Source organism: Periophthalmus magnuspinnatus, chromosome 21 (assembly GCF_009829125.3).
Source record: "Periophthalmus magnuspinnatus isolate fPerMag1 chromosome 21, fPerMag1.2.pri, whole genome shotgun sequence".
NCBI classification, from domain to species: domain Eukaryota; kingdom Metazoa; phylum Chordata; class Actinopteri; order Gobiiformes; family Gobiidae; genus Periophthalmus; species Periophthalmus magnuspinnatus.
Window position 1 is genome coordinate 1,166,045 of NC_047146.1, and position 19,625 is coordinate 1,185,669.

Below are 19,625 nucleotides of genomic sequence, written 5' to 3' on the forward strand. Positions count from 1 at the left end.
ACTTACCTGCTGTTAAAGAATAAGAATGCTGAGCAACACACTGCATTTGTGATGGGAAAGTCACGAGTTGCTCCCCTCAAATCTTTGACCATACCAAGGATGGAGCTTATAGCCGCAACTATGGCTAGCCGTATGGATATGCTTTGTAAAAGGGAGCTGCAGATGGATCTTCTGGACTCAGTATTCTGGACAGACAGTGAGTCAGTGCTGAAATACATTCGAAATGAAATCTCACGATACAAAGTATTTGTGGCAAACCGGGTCTCACAAATCCTTAAGGCATCCAGTCCTGCACAGTGGAGATATGTGGTCACTGACAGTAATCCTGCAGACATAGCCTCTAGGGGTTTGAAAGCTGAAACACTACTTAAGCATCCTACGTGGCAGTCAGGCCCTCACTTCTTGTTACAGCCGGAGAGTCAGTGGCCTGTCAGTCCACAGAACATCGGTCAGCTTTCCCCTGAAGATCCTGAGGTGAAGAAGATTGTCACAGTAAATGCTGTACAGACAAAGGAGGAACCAGTGTCCCGCCTGGTTCAGTATTTTTCTACTTGGACGCGCCTTAAGAAGTCAGTTGCCTGGATTCTAAAGTTTAAAGAGTGGCTTCTGTCCTGTATGAAGGAAAGGAGAGAGTTAAAGTTGAGCTTAGAACATTCTAATCTCACGAAGGAGCAGCAGGAACGTACAGTGGAAGTGGAAATGCAAGGATACAAGAGGACAAAGATGGCTTTCAGTCTTGATGTTGAGGATTTGCTCAAAGCTGAGCTTGCCATAGTAAAATACTGCCAGCTGAAGACTTACGCTGAGGAGCTGGTTAGTCTTGAAAAGGGGCAGGCAGTAAAAAAGTCCAGTCATCTCCGCAAGCTTTGCCCACAGTTGCAAGATGGAGTCCTGAGGGTTGGAGGTAGACTCAGTAATTCGTCTATGCCTGTAGAGGTAAAACATCCCATAATACTGCCTAAAGATCTGCACATTTCAGAGCTGCTTCTTCGACATGTTCACCAGGAGGTGGGGCATGGTGGTCGCAACCATATGTTGTCCAGACTGAGGGAACGGTACTGGATAACTGGTGTGAGTACTGCCATAAGAAAGGTGCTGTCCAAGTGCGTTGTCTGTCGCCGCCTGAATGCGATGCCAATTCAACAACAGATGGCAGACTTGCCATATGATAGAATTGTGCCTGATGAACCGCCATTCACTCGTGTGGGTGTTGACTATTTCGGCCCTTTTGAAGTTAAGAGCAGGAGGAGTATGGTGAAAAGATATGGTGTAATTTTCACATGTTTGGCTATCAGAGCAGTTTATATTGAAGTTGCACAGTCATTGGAAACTGACTCGTTCATCAATGCACTGAGAAGATTCATTGCCAGAAGAGGACAAGTCAAAGAGGTTCGTTCTGACAATGGAACCAACTTCACAGGAGCAGAACGAGAGTTGAGAACTGCTATTGATCGGTGGAACCAGGTGCAGATTAGTGATGTCATGCTGCAACGAGGAATAAAATGGAGCTTCAATCCTCCAGCTGGTTCACATCATGGGGGAGCATGGGAGCGCCTCATAAGATCTGTCCGCAAAGTCCTTAATTCCACCTTGAAAGTGCAAAGTCTGGACGAAGAAGGCTTGCACACAGTGCTTTGCGAGGCTGAGGCTATTATCAACAGCAGGCCACTCACAAAAGCTTCCTTGGATGTGAACGACCTAGAAGCGTTGACTCCTAACCACCTGTTGTTATTAAAGACATCACCATCCTTGCCACCAGGTGTGTTTGAGCCCACGGACATGTATGTTAACAGAAGGTGGAAGCAAGTCCAATATATGTCCGATTTATTCTGGAAAAGATGGGTGAAGGAATACTTGCCTCAGCTGCAAGAACGTCAACGATGGATAGGCGTAAAAAGAAACTTGGCAGTGGGAGATCTCGTTCTCATTATGGACAGCACAGCCCCCCGAATTTCATGGCCCATAGGACGTGTGATACAGACCTTTCCAGACAAACGAGGATTTGTTCGTCGGGTGCAGATAAAAACAAGGACTAGCTGTCTGGACCGGCCCATCACAAAACTCTGTTTGCTGCAGGAGGCTGAGGCTGGCTAAGGACGTGCTGGCTTCAGTAGTATTCTTTTATCCTTTGATCTTGCCTTTTTGGACCCCTTTTTAAATGGCTCGGTTTTTGTGGATTACTTTTTTGTGCCTTTGGACTCAAGACTTTGGACTTAAATCAGTTTGACTGAACTTGCCATATGGGTTTGGACACTTTCACATGAACATTGTTCAGAGTGGACACTTAAGTGTGAGCATCATCAATGTTGTTTCTACATGTTTATGTCTCCTATTTGTATTACTGATTGTAATTGTGGTAATTATTATGTAATAATTAAGGGGCTGGTTGTGTAGGAGCCATATGATATGTTAGTTGCCGTGGCAATGCGTAAGGGGCGGGGTTCACGTGGGCAAGGGTGACGTACTGGGAGGTACAAAGGCACCGGGTTTCCTGCTGTCTGACAGGTGGAGAGGGGAGACGCCGGGTAGCCGTATTTTTCGTTGACCGCTTTATTTTTCTGCTTGTTACCATACCAGTTTCTGTAGGCCTACAACTTACCATCTTTGTATGTGTAACCTGCTTAGACACTGGAACCAACTGATTAAAACACCATAAAACGCACTTCGTGAGTCATTCAGTTCTTCCAAATAATAGCGCGTCAGAACGAGGTACTGGACCCGGACTCCTCTCGAAGCGACACAGGCATATGGTCGCTACAAGGACTAAACCAGGACTAAACCAGGACTAAACCAGGACTGAACCAGGACTGAACCAGGACTGAACCAGGACTGAACCAGGACTGAACCAGGACTGAACCAGGACTGAACCAGGACTAAACCAGGACTGAACCAGGACTGAACCAGGACTGAACCAGGACTGAACCAGGACTGAACCAGGACTAAACCAGGACTAAACCAGGACTAAACCAGGACTTTACCAAGACTAAACCAGGACTTTACCAGGACTTTACCAGGACTGAACCAGGACTAAACCAGGACTAAACCAGGACTAAACCAGGACTAAACCAGGACTGAATCTACATCCTGCTTGTCTCCATAGAGCTGTTGTTGCGTTGCCTGGATATTCCACAGTGGGGCATTACACATATTTATCAAGTGTAATATTTGCTCAAAAACACTTGGACAAACGTACATTCTTTGGCCTCTCCACAGATCTGAGTTGTAACCTGGCGATGTCACCTGTTTCTCTCCATAAGTCTTTGTAATGCCATACTGCGGAACATTCCAGGTGAAGCCTCAGACTCCACTGCACTTTTAAAATGAAGTGTGTAAAAACAGAAGTGACTGAATGTGACTCAAATCAGAGTGAGACTTTTATCAGTTTGACCAAAGGGAATCGAGATGATTAAAAACAGCCCCGTCACCAAAGAGACGACAGCAGCGTGTCCAAACGTGTCCAAATGTGTCCAAACGTGTCCAAACGTGTCCAAATGTGTCCAAACGTGTCCAAACGTGTCCAAACGTGTCCAAATGTGTCCAAATGTGTCCAAACGTGTCCAAATGTGTCCAAACGTGTCCAAACGTGTCCAAACGTGTCCAAATGTGTCCAAACGTGTCCAAATGTGTCCAAACGTGTCCAAACGTGTCCAAATGTGTCCAAACGTGTCCAAACGTGTCCAAACGTGTCCAAACGTGTCCAAACGTGTCCAAATGTGTCCAAATGTGTCCAAAAGTTAAATTTACCAAAACATGACATGATCTGTGTGACCTGAGGACATTTAAAGTGAAAATGTTTCATTTTAAACTTTTGTACTGAAATGATAAACATGTGACAACAGTCCTCAGGACAAAAGTGTCCCTCCTCTGTGTCCTCTGTGTGCTCTGTGTCCTCTGTGTGCTCTGTGTCCTGTGTGTGCTCTGTGTCCTCTGTGTCCTCTGTGTCCTCTGTGTGCTCTGTGTCCTCTGTGTGCTCTGCGTCCTCTGTGTGCTCTGCGTCCTCTGTGTGCTCTGTGTCCTCTGTGTCCTCTGTGTCCTCTGTATCCTCTGTGTCCTCTGTGTCCTGCAGTATCACAGCAGCCTCCAGGGGGAGCCAGGTGAACTCTCTGCTCTGGTGTTTCAATCACTCATGAGGCGGGACATTCTCTCCAAGTGTTTCCTCTGTCCACAGTCTGTCCACAGTCTGTCCACAGTCTGTCCACGGTCTGTCCACGGTCTGTCCAGAGCAACCATCTCTTTGTGTGTGTGTCTGTGTATATGTGTGTATGTGTGTGTGGGGGTGTGGGGGGGGGGTGTGTATGTGTATGTGTATGTGTGTGTGTGTGGGGGGGGTGTGTGTATGTAGGGGTGTGTGTGTGTGGGTGTGTGTGTGTGTATATGTGTGTATGTGTTTATGTGTGTGTAGGGGTGTGTGTGTGTATGTGTGTGTGCTTGTTTACTTTGGTGAAAGACGTTAGCTCGTGGTTAGCTAGCTTGCGGTGGATCAACTGTGTCAGTGCTAATCAGTGCTAATGCTAACCCGTCACGTGAGTGTGAGGCGTTCAGGCGCTGCAGAGACCTGATGAGAACTGTGTGGACTCAGTGACACAGAGGATTTGGAGCGACGCTGTGACGGAGACGCTCTGTCACAAAACATCAGAGGTGTTAGCGCCAACGCTAATCTGAAAAAGTGAGATTTAGTCTGACTCTTTAGCTCTGACTCTCATTATTTATGAAGCTGCTTTTAAAGCCACACTGTGTCACTTTTACACAAAAATAGACACAAATAAAACCTGGAAAGAAAAATACTACAGTGTTTGTCCTCGCATCTCCACAAACCTGACTCATTTGGCCTGTGTATTTCCACGGAAATGTTCCTTTGGAGAGAGTCAGGCAGGTGATGTACCAACTTCAAAAAGTTCCATACTGAAGCTTTAGTCTGTACTGAATATTTATCAAATAGAATGTGTTTATTAAGAGAAAAACACCTTCAGATAAATAATCTCCTAAATATGACAATGAATTTAGACCTGGTTTAGACCTGGTTTAGACCTGGTTTAGTCCTGGTTCAGTCCCGGTTCAGTCCTGGTTCAGTCCCGGTTCAGTCCTGGTTTAGTCCTGGTTCAGTCCTGGTTTAGTCCTGGTTCAGTCCTGGTTCCTGCTCTAGTGTGATGTGTCCATAGGGGGCGCTAACACACTCTTTGTTGTGATGACTTTATTTGTATTTATTTATTTGATTGACCCACAACATCCAGAGACTTGAGATTCTCAGGATGATCTCCTCCACCCTCTGGAGCCTTTTCCCTGAGGAGCCTCCACCTCAGTGACTTCAGGCGATGGACGAGTCCAAGTTCACAGACGGTGGGATTGAGGAGATCCTCAAAGTCCTTCCACCGCCCGACAACATCCCCAGTCCAGATCACTGCTCCTCCTCCTGAGGCGTCAGCAGGTTTACCTCCTCCATAACCTCCTCCATGGCCTCCTCCATAACCTCCTCCATAACCTCCTCCATGGCCTCCTCCATAACCTCCTCCATAACCTCCTCCATGGCCTCCTCCATAACCTCCTCCATAACCTCCTCCATAACCTCCTCCATAACCTCCTCCATGGCCTCCTCCATAACCTCCTCCATAACCTCCTCCATGGCCTCCTCCATGGCCTCCCTCTGCGTCTGCACAGACTGAGACACACTTGGCCTGATGGTGCTCCTCAGACCAACAAGGAGGTGTGAGACCCTCACAGTACTCTTGGGCCTCCATCCCTTCCATCACCTCCATCGCCTTCATCCCCTCCACCCCTTCCATCACCTCCATCGCCTTCATCCCCTCCACCCCTTCCATCACCTCCATCCCCTCCACCCCCTCCATCACCTCCATCCCCTCCATCCCCTCCATCCCCTCCATCACCTCCATCCCCTCCACCCCCTCCATCGCCTTCATCCCCTCCACCCCCTCCATCACCTCCATCTCCTCCACCATCTCCACCCCTTCATTGCCTCCATCTCCTCCATCCCCTCTGTGATCTCCACCACCCCCACCCCCTCGATCACCTCCATCCCCTCCACCCCCTCCATCGCCTTCATCCCCTCCACCCCCTCCATCACCTCCATCTCCTCCACCGCCTCCACCCCCTTCATTGCCTCTGTCGCCTCCATTGCCTCCATCACCTCCATCACCTCCTTCCCCTCCATCACCTCCATCCCCTCCACCCCCTCCATCTCCTCCACCGCCTCCATCCCCTTCATTGTCTCTGTCGCCTCCATCGCCTCCATCTCCTCCATCTCCTCCATCACCTCCGTCCCCTCCGTCATCTCCATCTCCTCCATCTCCTCCATCTCCTCCATCTCCTCCACCGTCTCCACCCCTTCATTGCTTCCATCTCCTCCATCCACTCCGTCCCCTCTGTCATCTCCATCTCCTCCATCTCCTCTTTCGCCTCCTTCGCCTCCATCGCCTCCATCACCTCCATCCCCTCCGTCCCCTCTGTCACCTCCATCTCCTCCATCTCCTCCACCCCCTCCATCTCCTCTATCACCTCCATCCCCTCTGTCACCTCCATCTCCTCCATCTCCTCCATCTCCTCCTTCGCCTCCATCGCCTCCATCATCCATCATGCTGTAACCTTTGGGTCTGCAACGTAAACAAACTGCGCCAGCCAATCAGCATCAATCACTGTCATCTCCACGGCGACCGCATCAGTTTCCACGGCTCCATCTTCGCGTGGAGGAGGAAGTACGATGGCGGTCGACACGGCTTCACGGCGCGGCGCTCATTAGAGTGATTGACAGCTGAGCTCTCGCCGCTGCGCCGTGGAAACGAGAGGAGAGACTCAATTTTACTGGAACAATCCATTTGTACAAAGTCATACTTAATAATAACACTTTAACGCTACAGTGTGGGACTTTCTGGAGGTGCCATGGGAACAGAAAATTAAAGCCACACTTCAGAACATTCTAAAGATGTTTTAAACAAATGGACAATAGTTTATTAAACGTCCCTATGACTTTTCTAACACACAAACCTGCAGATTCAGGCTAACGAAAAACACTCTGTTCCACCTTGTGATGTCATCATGTGGTGATACAGGAAGTGCTCCACTGTGTTTTTAAACTCCACACACCTTCATTTCTAGAATCATTTGGATCATTTCAGTCCTGGAGTTGCCACTTATCTCGACTGAACTAAAGGTAAAAAGTAGGAGGAGTTAACTTGAAAACTACCACTTGATGACATCACAAGGTGGAACGTCGCGTTTTGATCTTTGTAGATGTAACAGACTAATACTAAAGTGCGACTCAAACATGTGTGAATGAAACAAAACACAACTCCAGGTCTGTTTTTGAGGAGCGGTAGAATATAATAGCGTTAGCAACAGGTTTGATTGACAGGGTTACCGTCGACATGCTCGCTCCTGATTGGCTCTTTGGTTTCAGATTAGCCGTGATAACTGCTAGCCTCTGAGCGCTGCGGGTGGCCTCACACTTCTTTAGACAGGCTACACTTTGGACTCATAATATTAGAACTTTTCCAAAACCTGATGGGAAAAATGCATGGAAAAGGTACTTAAAGTTACACAGTGAAGCTTTAAATGTAAAGTGGAGGATCTGTGGTGGAGGAGTTTGATTGGCAGGTCGGTCGGCGCGGCTGGAGTAAACCTGACGTGGTTCTTCTTTGTGTGGTCTGCAGATAGCGGCTCTCCAGACCCACTTTAAAACTCACCAAACATAAAACATATCCAGTTTATCTCCACGAGCGCACGGCAACAAGCTCCTAGCAACAAGCCACGTCTACGGAATATGAGCAGATCTGAAGCATGTGCTAAATCACTTTAAGATTATGTCACGAGGCTGAGTCCTGGTTTAGCCCTGGTTCAGTCCTGGTTTAGTCCCGGTTTAGTCCCGGTTTAGTCCTGGTTTAGTCCCGGTTTAGTCCCGGTTCAGTCCCGGTTTAGTCCCGGTTTAGTCCTGGTTCAGTCCTGGTTTAGTCCTGGTTTAGTCCTGGTTCAGTCCTGGTTTAGTCCTGGTTCAGTCCTGGTTTAGTCCTGGTTTAGTCCTGGTTTAGTCCTGGTTTAGTCCTGGTTCAGTCCTGGTTTAGTCCTGGTTTAGTCCTGGTTCAGTCCTGGTTTAGTCCTGGTTCAGTCCTGGTTCAGTCCCGGTTTAGTCCCGGTTCAGTCCCGGTTTAGTCCCGGTTTAGTCCCGGTTTAGTCCCGGTTCAGTCCCGGTTTAGTCCCGGTTCAGTCCTGGTTTAGTCCTGGTTTAGTCCTGGTTTAGTCCTGGTTTGGTCCTGTTTTAGTCCTGGTTTGGTCCTGTTTTAGTCCTGGTTTAGTCCCGGTTCAGTCCTGGTTTAGTCCTGGTTTAGTCCTGGTTTAGTCCTGGTTTGGTCCTGTTTTAGTCCTGGTTTAGTCCTGGTTCAGTCCTGGTTTAGTCCTGGTTTAGTCCTGGTTCAGTCCTGGTTTAGTCCTGGTTTGGTCCTGTTTTAGTCCTGTTTTAGTCCTGTTTTAGTCCTGGTTCAGTCCTGGTTTAGTCCTGGTTTAGTCCTGGTTCAGTCCTGGTTTAGTCCTGGTTTGGTCCTGTTTTAGTCCTGTTTTAGTCCTGTTTTAGTCCTGGTTTGGTCCTGTTTTAGTCCTGGTTTAGTCCTGTTTTAGTCCTGTTTTAGTCCTGGTTTGGTCCTGTTTTAGTCCTGTTTTAGTCCTGTTTTAGTCCTGTTTTAGTCCTGGTTTGGTCCTGTTTTAGTCCTGTTTTAGTCCTGGTTTAGTCCCGGTTCAGTCCTGGTTTAGTCCTGGTTTAGTCCTGGTTTAGTCCTGGTTTGGTCCTGTTTTAGTCCTGGTTTAGTCCTGGTTCAGTCCTGGTTTAGTCCTGGTTTAGTCCTGGTTCAGTCCTGGTTTAGTCCTGGTTTGGTCCTGTTTTAGTCCTGTTTTAGTCCTGGTTTAGTCCTGGTTTGGTCCTGTTTTAGTCCTGGTTTGGTCCTGTTTTAGTCCTGGTTTGGTCCTGTTTTAGTCCTGGTTTGGTCCTGTTTTAGTCCTGGTTTGGTCCTGTTTTAGTCCTGGTTTGGTCCTGTTTTAGTCCTGGTTTGGTCCTGGTTTAGTCCTGGTTTGGTCCTGGTTTAGTCTTTCCTCGGGGTTGGTGTTTTGTGGACGTTTTCAGGGGAGTCAGTGTTTTGTGTTGAGTCAAACGGTGAGTCATTCTCTCCAAACAAATCAGGAAAATAACAACTACACATGATTTAAATGGAAAAAGTCTAAGTTTAGTCCTGGTTTAGTCCTGGTTCGGTCCTGGTTTAGTCCTGGTTTGGTCCTGGTTTGATCTCTTCCCTTTATCTTCTTCTCTTTCTCCGCCTCTCTCTCTCTCTCTCTCTCTTTACTCTTTCACTCACATTCGTCTCTCTCTCCGTTCTCTCCTACACTTCTTTGCTCTTGACTTTCTCTTTTTTTTGCCCTCTGCCTCTCTCTTTCCTGGACAGTCCATTCACTCTCTCTCTCTCTCTCTTTCTCTCTCTCTCTCTTTCTCTCTCTCTGATCAGGACTCTACATCCCTTCATCCTCACATCTCTCCCTCTCTGTCTGTCTCTCTCTCTTTCTCAGCCCTCCATCCTCTTTCCTTGTTTCCTTTCTTTGTCCTTATCCCTCTCTCTCCTCTTTTTTGTGTCTGACCCACATATTCTCTCCATCCTTCACTTCACATTTACATTTGTGTTTTATATTTTTAGATTTTTAGGACAAAGCCTCGTTTTAGCAACGCAAACTTAAAAAAGAGAAGGTAAAATACTTCTGTGGGGTATTAAAGAGGAGGTATTTACTTCTGTGGGGTATTAAAGAGGAGGTATTTACTTCTGTGGGGTAGTAAAGAGGAGGTATTTACTTCTGTGGGGTAGTAAAGAGGAGGTATTTACTTCTGTGGGGTATTAAAGAGGAGGTATTTACTTCTGCGGGGTATTAAAGAGGAGGTATTTACTTCTGCGGGGTATTAAAGAGGAGGTATTTACTGCTGTGGGGTATTAAAGAGGAGGTATTTACTTCTGTGGGGTATTAAAGAGGAGGTATTCACTTCTGTGGGGTATTAAAGAGGAGGTATTCACTTCTGTGGGGTATTAAAGAGGAGGTATTTACTGCTGTGGGGTATTAAAGAGGAGGTATTTACTTCTGCGGGGTATTAAAGAGGAGGTATTTACTTCTGCGGGGTATTAAAGAGGAGGTATTTACTTCTGCGGGGTATTAAAGAGGAGGTATTCACTTCTGTGGGGTATTAAAGAGGAGGTATTCACTTCTGTGGGGTATTAAAGAGGAGGTATTTACTGCTGTGGGGTATTAAAGAGGAGGTATTTACTTCTGCGGGGTATTAAAGAGGAGGTATTTACTTCTGCGGGGTATTAAAGAGGAGGTATTTACTTCTGCGGGGTATTAAAGAGGAGGTATTTACTGCTGCGGGGTATTAAAGAGGAGGTATTTACTTCTGCGGGGTATTAAAGAGGAGGTATTTACTTCTGCGGGGTATTAAAGAGGAGGTATTTACTTCTGTGGGGTATTAAAGAGGAGGTATTTACTTCTGTGGGGTATTAAAGAGGAGGTATTTACTTCTGTGGGGTATTAAAGAGGAGGTATTTACTTCTGTGGGGTATTAAAGAGGAGGTATTTACTTCTGTGGGGTATTAAAGAGGAGGTATTTACTTCTGGCTTGTGGGCGGAGCCTCGTACAGCGTTGAACAGAATGCCACCCTCTTTAATCCCTTTAATTAACCTCTGACCTCATGAACACATCACAGTGAGTTTCATTCACATTTTTATTTCATCTTTTTATCATTATAATTATACATTTTTTAAAGAAACAGTGTGTAACCTGTCGTACTTGTGTTGTCTCTCGTGGGCACGGTGCCACATGAACGTCAGCGTCGAACTCACACCTGCTCAGGCAAAACACTTCACTCACAACAGTTTGGTTCTGTTCATTAGTTCGTCTGATATAACTGTAGAAGTGTCGCTAACTGGAGGCACCGCTCTGTCTGAAGCTCTGGCTCTCGACTCTAATCTGACTTTTGTTTTAACACAATCTGATTTATCTGAACTTCGACAGGTTATTTGTGCCGATAAACGAGTCCCTCAAATACAGTTACAAGCTAGCTAGCGTTAGCATTAGCGTTAGCGTTAGCATTAGCATTAGCCAACAGTTTTTCAGTGAGTCGCTCTTATCTTTTTGATCACAGGCTCCTGCTGTTTAAATCCATTTTGGGTTTTTTTCTCAACTTTTCAGACTTGTTTTTTGGCAGTTCAGTTGTTACGAGTGTGTGCACATTGCGTCGCCACGGTAACCGCTGAGCATCCTGCCGTAGACATACATGTACCCCACTGTGATGTCACTGTAAAAGTCTAATGCTTTATGGTTGTTGTGGTTTTGTTTTTTGTTTTTTTGACGGAGAACCAGGACTAGACCAGGACCCTGTAGGTGTACGTTGTGATTCTGGGCGTGAGTGCCTTGGCGGTGGTCCTGAGCGTCTGAGGAAGTGCGCCGGATTCTTCTTTGTGTTACATCACAAAAACAAAAGGATTTATGCTCCAGTGTCCTACAGGGTCAGAGAACTCCCCCCGAGTCCTGCTTTAGTCCTGGTTCAGTCCTGCTTTAGTCCTGGTTTAGACCTGGTTCAGTCCTGGTTCAGTCCTGGTTCAGTCCTGGTTTAGACCTGGTTTAGTCCTGGTTTAGTCCTGGTTTAGACCTGGTTCAGTCCTGGTTTAGTCCTGGTTTAGTCCTGGTTTAGTCCTGGTTCAGTCCTGGTTTAGATCTGGTTCAGTCCTGGTTCAGTCCTGGTTCAGTCCTGGTTTAGACCTGGTTTAGTCCTGGTTTAGTCCTGGTTTAGACCTGGTTCAGTCCTGGTTTAGTCCTGGTTTAGTCCTGGTTTAGTCCTGGTTCAGTCCTGGTTTAGATCTGGTTCAGTCCTGGTTCAGTCCTGGTTCAGTCCTGGTTTAGACCTGGTTTAGTCCTGGTTTAGTCCTGGTTTAGACCTGGTTCAGTCCTGGTTTAGTCCTGGTTCAGTCCTGGTTCAGTCCTGGTTCAGTCCTGGTTTAGACCTGGTTTAGTCCTGGTTTAGTCCTGGTTTAGACCTGGTTTAGTCCTGGTTTAGTCCTGGTTTAGACCTGGTTCAGTCCTGGTTTAGTCCTGGTTTAGTCCTGGTTTAGTCCTGGTTCAGTCCTGGTTTAGTCCTGGTTTAGACCTGGTTTAGTCCTGGTTCAGTCCTGGTTTAGTCCTGGTTTAGACCTGGTTCAGTCCTGGTTTAGTCCTGGTTTAGTCCTGGTTTAGACCTGGTTCAGTCCTGGTTTAGTCCTGGTTTAGTCCTGGTTTAGTCTTGGTTTAGTCCTGGTTTAGTCCTTGTTTAGACCTGGTTTAGACCTGGTTCAGTCCTGGTTCAGTCCTGGTTCAGTCCTGGTTTAGTCCTGGTTTAGTCCTGGTTTAGTCCTGGTTTATTTTTCCTGGTTCATTTACAGACACAATAGTGAAATAAAAACCCCAGGATCATGTAGAGGGTTAATACGAACATTTTAAGAGTCGATGGAGCAGGAAGTGCGTCCACGATCACTTCCTGTTTGTAACGCGGTGGCGGCTAGCAGGTTAGCTATGTCCATTTATGTAAACAGTTTATGCTAACTGCTGCTTAACTGATGTAAAACTCTGATAAACCACATTTACACTAGTGCCCCGCAGCGATAAACACGATCAGCTGTTGCTAACGTGCTAGCTTTGTTTTGCTAACATGCTAATGACGGATTATTATTTTAAGTTCATCTTTTGCATTTTCGTTTTGGCCTGACTCTGCGTTCTCTCGTCCAATCGGTGCGCTGCATTGTGTAACCTCTGCTGTCAAAGGTCAAAGTGCATGTGACAGGAAGTTCTTCTAATTGGGACTTGGTTTTGGTTGGACAGAACGTGTGGGAAATATTTATGAGGGCGTCTGAAAAAGGCCGTCCTGCTCTCTGCGTTTCAACTTTTTTCATTTTGTTTCATTCTCACATGTTTAACACACAAACCCTGCTTCTCTCAAACTGGAAACGCTCTGTTCCACCTTGTGATGTCATCATGTGGTGATACAGGAAGTGCTCCGCTGTGTTTTTAAACTCCACCTTCACTAGAATCATTTGGATCATTTCAGCTCTGGGAATTACCGATCTCCTACTGAACTAAAGGTAAAAGTGGGAGGAGTTAACTTGAAAACTACCACTTGATGACATCACGAGGTGGAACAGAGCGTTTTGATCTTTGTAGATGTTACAGACTAATAATAAAGTGACTCAAACATGTGAGAATGAAACAAAACACAACTCCAGGTCTGTTTTGTTTCATTCACACATGTCGGTCTCTCTTTCTCTCTCTCCGTCTCTCTCTGTCTCTTGCTGTCTCTCTATCTCTTTGTCTCTCTCTGTCTATGTCTCTCTCTCTCTCTCTCTGTCTCTGTCTTTTTCTGTCTGTCTCTCTCTGTCTATATCTCTCTGTTTCTCTCTGTCTCTCTCTCTCTCTTTCTCTCTGTCTATGTCTCTCTGTCTCTTTGTCTCTCTCTGTCTATGTCTCTCTGTCTCTTTGTCTCTCTCTGTCTATCTCTCTCTCTCTCTCTCTCTCTCTCTCTCTGTCTCTGTCTTTCTCTCTCTGTCTCTCTCTGTCTGTGTCTCTCTGTTTCTCTCTATCTCTCTGTCTCTCTCTGTCTCTCTGTCTCTCTGCTCATGTCCCTGTCTCAGAGCTGTATTTATTTTAGTCGTGTTTTCAGAGCGGAGTCTGACACCAACACTGAGTCACATGACGTCATGATGTCACATGGAGGGCGGTGCTATATGACCGTGGTACTCTATCTCTCTCTCTCTCTCTCTCTCTCTCTGTCTCTGTCTTTCTCTCTCTGTCTCTCTCTGTCTGTGTCTCTCTGTTTCTCTCTATCTCTCTGTCTCTCTCTGTCTCTCTGTCTCTCTGCTCATGTCCCTGTCTCAGAGCTGTATTTATTTTAGTCGTGTTTTCAGAGCGGAGTCTGACACCAACACTGAGTCACATGACGTCATGATGTCACATGGAGGGCGGTGCTTATATGACCGTGGTACTTAAAGAGGAGGTATGTACTTCTGTGGGGTATTAAAGAGGAGGTATTTACTTCTGTGGGGTATTAAAGAGGAGGTATTTACTTCTGTGTTGTATTAAAGAGGAGGTATTTACTTCTCTGGGGTATTAAAGAGGAGGTATTTACTTCTGTGTTGTATTAAAGAGGAGGTATTTACTTCTCTGGGGTATTAAAGAGGAGGTATTTACTTCTCTGGGGTATTAAAGAGGAGGTATTTACTTCTGTGGGGTATTAAACCTGCCCAGACGGAGGGGAACCTGCTGTGGGCGAACGACCTCAATTCTCACTTCCTGAGATTCGATCTCTTCTTTGACTTCTCCAGTTTCAACACCATCCACCACTGCTCCTGAGGGACAAGCTGGAGACAGGGTGGACTGTGACCTGCAGACTGGACCCTGGACTGTCTCACAGACCGGCCCCAGTTTGTGAGAGTCAAGATCTGTGTGTCTGACCTCATGACCTGCAGTGTGGGGACGCCCCAGGACACTGTCCTCGTGTCCTTTCTTTTCACCTTTACACTGCAGACTTCAGACACAACACGGACACGTCCTGCAGACGTCTCTGAGTCTCTGAGTCTCCGAGTCTCCGAGTCTCCGAGTCTCCGAGTCTCCGAGTCTCCGAGTCTCCGAGTCTCCGAGTCTCCGAGTCTCCGAGTCTCCGAGTCTCCGAGTCTCCGAGTCTCCGAGTCTCCGAGTCTCCGAGTCTCCGAGTCTCCGAGTCTCCGAGTCTCCGAGTCTCCGAGTCTCCGAGTCTCCGAGTCTCCGAGTCTCTGAGTCTCTGAGTCTCTGAGTCTCCGAGTCTCTGAGTCTCTGACATCATTGGCCTCATCATTGATGATGATGATGATGATGTGCAGTACAGAGACTAACACAGGACTGACTGGAGTCAGAACCACCTCATCATCAATCATCATCGTCAGGTTGTCGTGTCGTGGGACAGGTTGTCGTGGGACAGGTTGTCGTGGGACAGGTTGTCGTGGGACAGGTTGTCGTGTCGTGGGACAGGTTGTCGCACAGACCCGGTCACTGTGTGGCTCAGTGTCACTTTAAACTTTAAATTGGGTTATTCTGGATCTAGTAAAAAAAATAAAAAAGCTGAAGGATTTTTAACGAGCAGAAAAGTGTCAACAACAGCCTGGTTTGACGAAAGAGTCCAGGTTTGGACTGTCCCGGGGCGGACTGTCCAGGTTTGGACTGTCCCGGGGCGGACTGTCCAGGTTTGGACTGTCCCGGGGCGGACTGTCCAGGTTTGGACTGTCCCGGGGCGGACTGTCCAGGTTTGGACTGTCCCGGGGCGGACTGTCCAGGTTTAGACTGTCCCGGGGCGGACTGTCCAGGTTTAGACTGTCCCGGGGCGGACTGTCCCATGTTTTGTCCTTGGGCAAGACACTTTTCACCCCCTGACCCAGTCCAGACCGAGATGGACGTCACATGACCGTGGATTTGAACCGAGTTTGTCCTGTGTCCACAGACTGTTTATACACATGGACTTAGCTAACATGCTAATAGAGCTAACATGCTAACAGAGCTAACGTACTAACAGAGCTAACATGCTAACAGAGCTAACGTGCTAACAGAGCTAACATGCTAACAGAGCTAACGTGCTAACAGAGCTAACATGCTAACAGAGCTAACGTGCTAACAGAGCTAACATGCTAACAGAGCTAACATGCTAACAGAGCTAACCTTCAATTCATTTATTTTTGTAACGCCCAAAATCACAACAACAGTTGTCTCGAAGGACGTTCACCATGAAGCAAACAGGAAGTGGTCATCCATCGAGAGAGACAGAGAGAGACAGAAAGAAAGAAACAAAGAAACAGAGAGGGAAAGAGACAGAGAGAGACACATAGAGAGACAGAGACAGAGAGAGACAGAGAGAGAGATATAGAGAGAGACATAGAGAGAGAGAGACAGACAGACAGAGAGAGACAGAGAGAGAGAGAGACAGAAAGAAAGAAACAAAGAAACAGAGAGGGAAAGAGACAGAGAGAGAGAGACAGAAAGAAAGAAACAGAGAGGGAAAGAGACAGAGAGAGAGACATAGAGAGAAAGACAGACAGAGACAGAGAGAAAGAAAGAAACAGAGAGAGACAGAGACAGAGAGAGAGAGAGAGACAGAGAGAGACAGAGAGACAGAGAGAGAAACATGGAGAGAGAGACAGACAGAGAGAGACAGAGAGAGAGAGAACGAAAGAAAGAAAGAAACAGAGAGGGAAAGAGACAGAGAGGGAGACAGAGAGAGAGACACATAGAGAGACACATAGAGAGAGAAAGACAGAGAGAGACAGAGAGAGACTATTGTGTCTGTAAATCCAGATCTGAACATTAATAACAGACAGATCAGGTCCTTCTTTCCCCCGAGGTCGCTCCTGTTAGCGTTAGCAACAGGTTTGATTGACAGCGTTGCTAAGCGCCCGCTCCCTGTTAAACCAACAGTGCCGAGGTGAAGGGGCGTTACCTTCAACATCCTCGCTCCTGATTGGCTCTTCGGTCGCTCTTGTTTTATTAACGATGTCAAAAATATGCTACAAAAACATAATTAATTGTAAACTAAATTACTAAGAACATCAAATACTCTTCATCTCAACCCAGACCTGGAGTTGTGTTTTGTTTCATTCTCATGTTTGAGTCACACTTTATTATTAGTCTGTTACATCTCCAAAGCTCAAAATGTGACTTTCCACCTTGTGATGTCATCAAGTGGTAGTTTTAAATAAGGAGTATTATACCAAATCGATTTCATGTATTTATTTTTCTGCTTCGTACCATGTTCTGACGCTGTTCCTTCATCAAAAACATGTCTGAAGAGGTTTTAGACGTCGTCCGCGCATGTTTGAATAATCTAGAGATCTCTCCTAATATAGTCCCTTTAAAACAAACTAGTTGTGTTTTTTTTACCTCTCGACGGTCAGAGGTTTTTCCTACTGCAGATTTTTTTTCCTTTCAACCAATTTATACCTTTATTTATTTATTTATTTTTTACTTTGGATCAAAACTTGGACATCACATTCACAAACTTTGGCGTAAACTAATATTACAAAAAACAACCAACAACACAAATACTTTTCACTGTGTACAGGGCCGGTCCAGACTATAAGCAGACTGGGCAGCTGCTGAGGGCCCCGAGGTCAGCAGGGGGCCCCCAAGAGCACATACATTTATACTGAAAATAATAAATGAGGTTTTATTGGACACGGTGTTTACAGCAGCTCAAATAAACTCTGAAACTATTATATTTGTTTTGTTTCTATGGCAGCAAACTGGAACACATTAAAATCAAATCCAACAGGAAGTAAACTCTTAGGCTCCGCCTCCTTTATCTGTTTGTGTTCTGTTTTTGTGACGGTTGTTTTGACAAATTTAATGTTTTCAGTCTGATGTTCAGATAAAAACAAAAACAACGGGTCAAAGTGATGAGAGTCAGAGTGTGTCAACATCTGAGCCAGGAGGGGCCCCTGAGAGGAGGGGGCCCCAGAGACACATTCAGCCCAGGGCCCCAGAGAGGAGGGGGCCCCAGAGACACATTCAGCCCAGGGCCCCTGAGAGGAGGGGGCCCCAGAGACACATTCAGCCCAGGGCCCCAGAGAGGAGGGGGCCCCAGAGACACATTCAGCCCAGGGCCCCAGAGAGGAGGGGGCCCCTGAGACACAGTCAGTGGCGTTAGCGAGAAGATGACATTAGCGAGAAGAAAACGACGTTAGCGAGAAAAATAGATGACGTTAGCGAGAAGAAGACGACGTTAGCGAGCAGCAGATGACGTTAGCGAGCAGCAGATGACGTTAGCGAGCAGCAGACGACGTTAGCGAGCAGCAGACGACGTTAGCGAGTAGCTGCAGACCATGTTAGCGAGCAGCAGACGACGTTAGCGAGCAGCAGACGACGTTAGCGAGTAGCAGACGACGTTAGCGAGTAGCTGCAGACCATGTTAGCGAGCAGCAGACGACGTTAGCGAGCAGCAGGCGACGTTAGCGAGCAGCAGGCGACGTTAGCGAGCAGCAGACGACGTTAGCGAGCAGCAGACAGTTTTTCACTCTATTACTGATTAAGTGACGCTGCGTTCAGATGACTCTCAGAAACACGTGGATAGTGACGTAATCCGTGAATATCATAGCAACCAAAAAGCCAATCCGGAGCGAGGTTGTTGAAGGTGACGCCCCTTCCCGCTCGCATCACTGGTTTAGCGGGGAGCAGGCGCTTAGCGACGCTGTCAATCAAACCTGTTGCTAACGCTAGCGGGAGCGACCTCAGGGACAAAAGGCGCCTGATCTGTCTGCGCCCATGATCACTTCCTGTTTGAGACGCGGTGGCTAGCAGGTTAGCTACGCCCGTTTACACGAACCGTCTGTGGAGCGGGCCGGTGGAGGTGAGGTCGGAGCAATGGCGTCTTGAAATTCAGAAACTCGGTGAGAAGAAACAACTATCACTGGACTTCTTCATCTCCACGGAAACAAGCAGGTCCACGCTGTAACTAGAAAAGTTACAGCGTGGAGCTTTAAAGTCTGAATATTCCTCCAGTCTTTACTCGCACAAAGCTCCTTTCTGTGTTATTCCGTTTCGTTTCAGCTGAAGTTACAATGAGCCCAGTGCAGACAGGCTTTTACCCACAATGCCCTGCTCTGAGTCAGCCCGGAGCGCCGTGTTCACCTGGAGTTCACTTCAAACAGGCGGATAATCACACACCTGTCACCGCGGCGACGCTTATATCGTTTCATAACAGCCAAAGATTAGCGCCAGGATTCGAAGGGATTTTGTGCTTTTTGAGGTGTTTCCAAACGAGTTCGACTGTTTCAGAACTGCCCAGGTGTGTTTGGATTTGTTTGTTTGTTTGGAGGTGTTTATTCTCACAGGTTGTGATCGTACGACGTCCAACAAGAAAAAGTCTCTGGGCCTCAGTCTCTGGGCCTCACAGTCTCTGGTCCTCAGTCTCTGGGCCTCAGTCTCTGGGCCTCAGAGTCTCTGGTCCTCACAGTCTCTGGTCCTCACAGTCTCTGGGCCTCACAGTCTCTGGGCCTCACAGTCTCTGGGCCTCACAGTCTCTGGTCCTCAGTCTCTGGGCGTCAGTCTCTGGTCCTCACAGTCTCTGGGCCTCACAGTCTCTGGGCCTCACAGTCTCTGGGCCTCACAGTCTCTGGTCCTCAGTCTCTGGGCGTCAGTCTCTGGTCCTCACAGTCTCTGGTCCTCACAGTCTCTGGTCCTCACAGTCTCTGGGCCTCACAGTCTCTGGTCCTCACAGTCTCTGGTCCTCACAGTCTCTGGTCCTCACAGTCTCTGGGCCTCACAGTCTCTGGGCCTCACAGTCTCTGGGCCTCACAGTCTCTGGTCCTCAGTCTCTGGGCGTCAGTCTCTGGTCCTCACAGTCTCTGGTCCTCACAGTCTCTGGTCCTCACAGTCTCTGGGCCTCACAGTCTCTGGGCCTCAGTCTCTGGGCCTCAGTCTCTGGTCCTCAGTCTCTGGTCCTCGGTCTCTGGTCCTCAGTCTCTGGTCCTCACAGTCTCTGGTCCTCACAGTCTCTGGGCCTCAGTCTCTGGGCCTCAGTCTCTGGTCCTCACAGTCTCTGGGCCTCAGTCTC